The sequence below is a fragment of the Poeciliopsis prolifica genome, unplaced genomic scaffold (genome assembly GCF_027474105.1).
Source record: "Poeciliopsis prolifica strain line A6 unplaced genomic scaffold, Auburn_PproV2 SCAFFOLD006, whole genome shotgun sequence".
Lineage (NCBI taxonomy): Eukaryota > Metazoa > Chordata > Actinopteri > Cyprinodontiformes > Poeciliidae > Poeciliopsis > Poeciliopsis prolifica.
The window spans coordinates 15,396,573-15,404,272 of record NW_026562381.1 but is presented as its reverse complement, the minus strand read 5'-3'; positions in this window follow the sequence as shown (position 1 = coordinate 15,404,272).

The following is a 7,700-nucleotide window of genomic DNA, read 5'->3' as shown; positions in this document are numbered from 1 at the left end:
AGATCCAGAGTAACGTACACCTCAGCGAGCCAATAGGAAAGCAAAACGTCGGCTGCGTACTGAAAAAACGGAGCCAATCGAACTGGCGGGATAGGCGGGAGAAAGGTGGTGTTACAAGGTGAACAGTAGATGGCGCTGCCGTTCTACTAGAGAGATGATAAGATGCAAATACCATCTTCTACCATTCAAAACACCTCCTGTTTAATCATACTGGAAGGCAACCAAGTGAACATCAACTTTCAAGTCAAATTTTAACTCCCTGTTTTTGCCACATCCATGTTTTATTGTGTATATGGCGTTGTCGGGCTGATCTGCAGTGTTTTTTTTTTCTCCACCACATTTTTATTTGTTAGCGAAAAAGTTACATTTTGGTCTCATCTGACCACAGCACCTTCTCCCAATATCTCCTAAATATTATTATTATTTGGGATAAGAGTATGAACATTTTGAGAATTAGGTATAATGTTTCTTCTACTTCAAATTTATTCTCCACGTAATGTTTCTTACATAAAAATTCAGAAAATTCATTGCCGTAAATACATCTGTAAGAACAAAAAGAAAAAAAAGGTCAAGCCCACACATTTAATGAAGCAGGATTGCAACAAGAACCAGTTTATGCACTGCAGGCTTGAAGCACTTTGTTACCAGCCTGTCATCAAGACAGTAGTGGAATCTAAGACGGATGCCAAACATAACACCTACATGGGGATTCCCAAAGAGCAATAAGTAACAACACGTTGCATGTCGTTGTCTGGTGTACAATGAGGGAACTATAAAAAATAAAGTTAGTGGATGGAGAAACGGAGAAGTGAGAAGCTTAAAACAGCCGATGCACCTGGCACTTCACTTAAAACACTCTTCTGTTAACACTTCCCCTGTGTGCCAAGTCTTATGCTAATAGCTTTTTTGGGAATCATCTTAATGGTGCAAAAATATTATTTCATGTGAAAAGATGCTATTTGAAACGAGTCATTGGATGAGTTAGGTGTTGATGCACCAATTTTAACTCACATCAATCAATATGTCTTTTAGATAGTTCGCATCTTACTTTTATTGCTTTTTTTTGTTAAAATTTTTATTTCTTCACTGAAAGATTTACCATTGTGTCACTATTAGGTTTAAATTTGGATTAGTGGGTAGAGTCATCATGTGATCCAAACATGCCTACTTAATCCCAAGCTGCCTGCTTACCTGTGTATCGCTGTAAGAATGTGAATGTGATTGAGTGAATGTGCCTCTAAATTCAGCACTTTGAACAGAAGAAGAACTCTATAAATGTTGTCAACTTGCTTTGTTTTGCATACAGATCAACCTCTGCTGTTTTATATGGGTATATAGAAATACAGTAATAGTTTAGTGAAGTCTGGTTTGATTCAATGAGTTTTGTTTGTGTTACGTAGGAAATAAAAAAGAAATAATTAAAAAAATGGGTGTAGCAAATGTTTTTGTATGTGTGCAGCACACAATAGTGAAAAGCTTCAAACATCACAGTGCTTATTATTAAAATACTACAATTAAGTATAACTTTTACTTTTTTATTGTTTTCCAAAGCATTTTTTAGTCTTTGTAAAACTTCCACAAGCCTGATTTACTGTTACACTTCGAGGCGTTGCAATGAGTTTGACACATCCCCTGTCTTTTTATCACTTTATTAATGCACAGACGTGTAATAAATCTACTCTCTTCCCTTTATATTCCTGGTTCAAAAACCTAAAGAGAATGTGTAGTACCACAGAGCAAACAGCTCAAACTTTGTGATTGTAAAATATTATTTTTAAGTTCCTCTTTGATAACTAATGCACTCGTAGCTGAACTCTATTGAGCAATCAAAGCAGCAGCTGCTGATGAATAAAGGAGTCCACATCCTGTTTGCACAGAGGCTTGAAAAAACATTATCGTACTGTCAGGACATGTTCAGAGATTAAACAGAAGGAGCATGATGTTGACAAAAATATTGATTATATTTGCGCTGCATTTTCAAACTACTCATCTAAATTAGTGTTGTTTCTTATATTTACATATTTAACAAACCATAACAGTAAAAGTCAATATTGTACTTTGCAGTATTAATAATATGATGATTTGCTTTGTTCCTGTTGAAATGTGGATGGTAGGGTTTAATCCAGTACTGAAGTCTGTATTTGTATTTCTGTTTGTGTATGCAAATGTGTGCATATAGAACTGAAATGTGTAACAGTGTTTTGTGCTAGCAGGTTATCTTATCGTTGAGCTGTCAGCTTATTGAAAGAGCTCATCATTCTTCACCTAAAACAGCTGGCGGTTAGTCAGAGACTGCAGTTTCCTGCTGCTGCTGCTGCTAACCGTTGATGACTCTAAAATGTAAATTTAGAAATATCTTGTCTGTGCAGTTAAACAACAAAATTATGTAAATTTCTTTTAGTCTTTTTTATATTATTTAAAATTAGTTTATTAAACACATTTAAACAAGTTGTTTTTTTGCTTATATATATGTTGGATAATATTGCATTTACCAATAATTTAGATGACAAATACATTTTCTATAGGCTATTTCTTTCTCATTTCTTCATTTTTGATTTATTTATTTATTGATTCATTATCCATCTTTTTTGTGTTTTCAGTACATTTTTTGCCCGTCTTGTTACATCTGTTTATGTGAACAGCACAGTATAAAAAAAAAACTTTAGCTAATATTAACCATTTTTAAAGACTTTTTAATGCTGAATACTAGAAAATTATATTTGTTTGACACAACTTTTTGGAATTAAACTTTATAACTTTATGACATACTTGTGCTGAAATTTAAAGCTGTATGCACTTACCTTATAAAGCAATAAATTACAAAAACTTTTCATAATATTTCACAATATATTCTCCTGATTACCGTGTCATTATTTTTACTCCTTGATGAAGAACTTATGTTAAAAAATTTGCATTGTGCATCTCCCACTATACTATAATGTATTTCTGAAACACATTTTGCTTTATTATTGTTGATAGGATAGAGATAGGAGAAGATTCTGAAATGATGCTATGTTTATATGTTGATGTTAGTTACTGTATCAGTTTAACTGTGAGCATACCTATACAAATATATATAGATATATGTAGAGAATAAGAAGTCAGTTTATCTGTTTGGACCAGTGACAACTGCAAGCATTTTCTACTCCCAAATTATAAACAACACATTTAACTGTTCAAAAACCAAATCAAACAAAAGACACTTCTCCAGAAATTTCATTAGAAAAAGAATCTATTTGTTTTGCTTTCCACTTTTCACCAGAGCTTAAAAGTGTTTCATTTTGTTCATGTTTGTTCTGTCATTAAATTTGCCTTTGAAGAATCCATTATGCTGTTACTGATCAAATATGAGAATACAGGATTCTTTCATGCATACATAAGTACTACAACATACACAGTGCACATGTTCGTCTTCAACATAATTCCTTTAAAATATCCGTTGTTTTGTTTTTAATTTTTCAAGTGACTCCAGTTAACAGATTGTGGCAGGATTTCATCGTCAAGGATCATGAAGGCTTTTGTCAACAAAGCTTTGCATGTCAGCACATTAGAAGTGAACTAATACACCTTGGCACTTTCTCATAGTGTTTGCTTTTTTCTGAAATCAAGCAGCTGTGAAAGCATAAAACTGGTTATATTCACAATGGAGTGATATTATTACAACTGGTAGTTAGAAAGTTAAAGTCACCTAATTATTCCTTATGGTATCAATCAGTTTTCATAAAATGGTAAATGGATTTTAATGCTAATGCAAAACAATTTCATCTCATAGGAACAAAACTGAATAGTTCTGCAAATCAATTTAGTTTTAAATTAAAACTCAGATTTTAAGCATTTCAGTGATACAGCAGAAGAAATTGCAACAGCTGCCTTAAATGTTTACTCTATTGCTCAAGAAAGGAAACAATGGATGAGTATAGACAGAGCGTGACACATAGCTCTGTGCAGTGAATAGCTTTTAGGTGCCTCTGTTCAAAACAAAGTGCTTGATAGGAAGCCTGATAGAGTGTGAGCCTTGTGTGCTTGCTCTTCTCGTGTGGTGACATTTTATTGGATAAAGACACAGTGTTTGGTGGCAGAAGAAAGACAGTGAGAAAGCAACAACAACAAAAAAAAAGAAAAACATAACAAAATATTTAAAAGCACCTGTAGGAAAACACAAAGCACAGGTATAAAAACAGCAAGAGCAGGAATTTTTCTGAAATGGGCCAAGTCACGTCTTCAAGGTCTCTGGGGGTGAGAGATGAAAGCAGGATGGAGAGGAGGAAATGGGGGTTGAGGAGGCGTCACCTGGAGATCTGCCTGCTACTGACAGGATCCTAACCAGGCAAGACATCCTGAAACCTGACTTACTCCGGCACTGTGTCAGGTTGTTGGGGGTGGGTGCACATGCAGACAGCTGTTTCAAACCACATCATCAAACTGCTCAAAGCAAATATGAGGCTTAAACAAAACACACACTCCTTGTGAAATGTGGTATTTGTCATCAGCAGGTACAGCCAAGGCTAACAAGAGGCCGGTGTTGTGCTCACAGTCCAATGAAAATGAGCGATTTCGTGCCATGAAGAAAAGATAAAGTACAGCAGGGAGTGTTTTTGGGACATTTGTGGCAGTGATGGCTCATTTACAAACACGGAACATGAATGATGTGTTCACTATTCTTCTAAACAGGCTGTTATATGTTATGACTGAAATGATAAACACTTCCACGATAAACCGGATGCATTGATAGCGAGATGTTTATGACTGTCTGTGGGGGGTGGCGAGGATTCTTAAAGACAACAATCAGACCAAACAAAAGGGTGGAGGAGCAACGCTCCAAAACAGGAATGATTCTTTTCCCAAAACAAACGCCGCTCAGTTTAAAACATTATTGTCATGCCAGCAGTATATACACACACACAGTTACAGTAAAAAAAAAGTGCACCCTCTTGTAATTTTCCATGTTTATGAGGAATATTAATGATTTGAACTCACCCAGGTTCTAGAATGATCAAAATCAAACTCTTAGAGTTTAAAAACACACAAGAGATTCACACTGTCACTACTGTCGAAGCAAAAACTGTGGAGGTACCAAGTGATGCAAGATGGTTGCAAATCCATGTTTAGCAGCAAGCGCCCGATGGTATCTTCATGACTTTATCATTCGCACATATCGCTGGGGGAAGAATTATTATTATATTTTTTTTTTTTATACAATATTGCTCTATTGTTAGTGAGAACCAGCTTTAGCCAAACATGAGCTGTTGGAGAGAAGGCCGATTCAGAGAAATTCAGAAACTACAATCACAAAGATTCACCCTGCCGTGCTTGGCAGACATTATGAGATAATTCTACTGATGTTCTGTGTTTATTACACTAAACATCACTATTTGCTCTTATTATTCAAGGAAAACATAACTCTAGAAATCTCACGTTATATACAGAAGGAACTGAAAGTACCGGATGATCTGATCTGTGTTACAAAGAGCATGAAAATGACCTTATTACTCAAAGGGAAAGAAATTGTGTTAACACACATCTGTTTGCTACAGAGCAACTTACCAACTCACCTCCTCCATATTTAGAGGTACTTAGTTTCCAAACACAGCTTTTCCATTCTAGCATTATATTTAGTTGATAATTCATGTCAGCATGGAATCAGGTTCACTTGAGGTTGGACAAGTAATGCTGGAACTATTCAAATGAAGTCTTCTGAAAGTGATTCCTTCTGTCCCACTTTCAGAAAATAAAACAAATTACCACATTTGACAAACATAACCAGAATGAATAATAAAATAAGATAAAAAAACTTTTTAATGTTTTCATTAACTGAAGAGAAAAAAAGTCTTTGACATCACTCTTCAACTGGTTAAATTCAGTGCAGGTTTGTCAACCTGAACAGCCTGTCAGAAGACTCCTGATTTAACTCTTTCACTTTCTTTACTTTTACTATTTTATTATTTTTTTTTTACTTGTGTCACTTTTTACTTTTTATAGCCATCATAAGTCAGACTTGCTGGAGTGCTTTTGATAATTGTCCACGAGCATAAGCAATGTGTTCTTGATCTGACAGCTGGGCATTTCCCTTCAGGAAGCAGATTTCTCGCCCGGAACGTTAGCTGGGGAGAGACACCAGCACCTCGCGACGCCACAAGGGACAACGGTGTAAGAAAATGGATGGATGGAGCAGAATTCATGCGTTCATCAGTTGCAGCAGCTGTGTAGGTGCTGAAGCAGCAATGTTGCCCCAGACCACCACTCTGCCACCACTATGTTTGACTTCTGGGCTAATGTTTTTCAAATGATACATTTGTTTCATAATGTAACAAGAAGCACAATTTCCAGAATGCTTTACATTCACCTTGTCAGTACACAGAATATTTTCCCCAGAATCTCTTGTGCCAGGATCTTGTTTTCTTCATGATCAGCTGTGGTTTTGACCAGGGAACTCGCCTATGGATATAATTTTTACACAGGTCTTTGCAGATATTGACCTCTGACCTTAAGTGAGACAATTGATGCTCTCAGAGTTTTAGATGTTAGGGTTTTTTTTTCCAGTTTTTTTACCTTCTGTGTGTGTTGCTGAGGCATTCTGGGAGTTAGTTAGGCAGCAAAGGCACTGAGATTTACTAGTGTTTCGTATTTTCTCCATTTCTGGGTAAAGTTCCTTCACTTGGGTTTCCTGGGGGCCCCATATATATATATATATATATATATATATATATATATATATATATATATATATATATATATATATATATATATATATATATATATATATATATATATATATATATATATATATATATATATATATATATATATATATATATATATATATATATATATATATATATATATATATATATATATATATATATATATATATATATATTTGTCAGATTCAAAATGGTTGTTGTTCATAGTTAATCTATAATTTAACAAATTAGAGCCAGGTTGGTTTGAATAGCTGTTTTGCTAAATGAAGAAAATCTGATTATCACTGTTTGTTTTTGCATAATATTGTGTGTAAATGAACCAAAACATCTCTAAAATCAACAATCCTTTTCCCCAACACTGAGTTATTGATTATTTGTGCAAGGTAGGTTTACGTTGCACAAAATAATATATTTTTAGACAACAAATAGCCTTATTAATGCAAGTATTCGTCTTAATTTACAGCCAAAATGAGACAAGGCAAACAGGAAGACGAGAAAGTGTGACACAAATGTAATGTAATTTAGTTTTCTTCTTGATCCGCTGAACAAATGTTCCTTTTAAATTGCAACAGTAAATTGCAGAAAACGAACAAACAAATCCAGGTTTCTTCATTTTAAACCTATGCAGTACGCAGAACTCATACTTTTCTCTGTCCCCACGATTTAGCTTGTGCTGGTATTGATTTCAAACTTTAATTTATCCATGGAGGGTTTTTCATACTGTCGTTTGGCACCGCCCTGCTCCACATGCACACATGGGAGCTGTAGTCATCAGTTTTTATGGATTAAAAAATAGCTACCGTGCTCTTTTACAGATACAGGTCTGTTGGCATCTTACCTTTGGGTGGTTTGAGACTTTAATGCGTAATCACAAGTAAATCTCACGAGGCTGACTGCTTCCTAAAATCATAAAGCATTATTGCGTCTTTTTCATAATGGAGATAAAAAAAACACAAAGTCAGTTGGTAAAAGAACCAACAAACAACAGAAAGAGGCAAG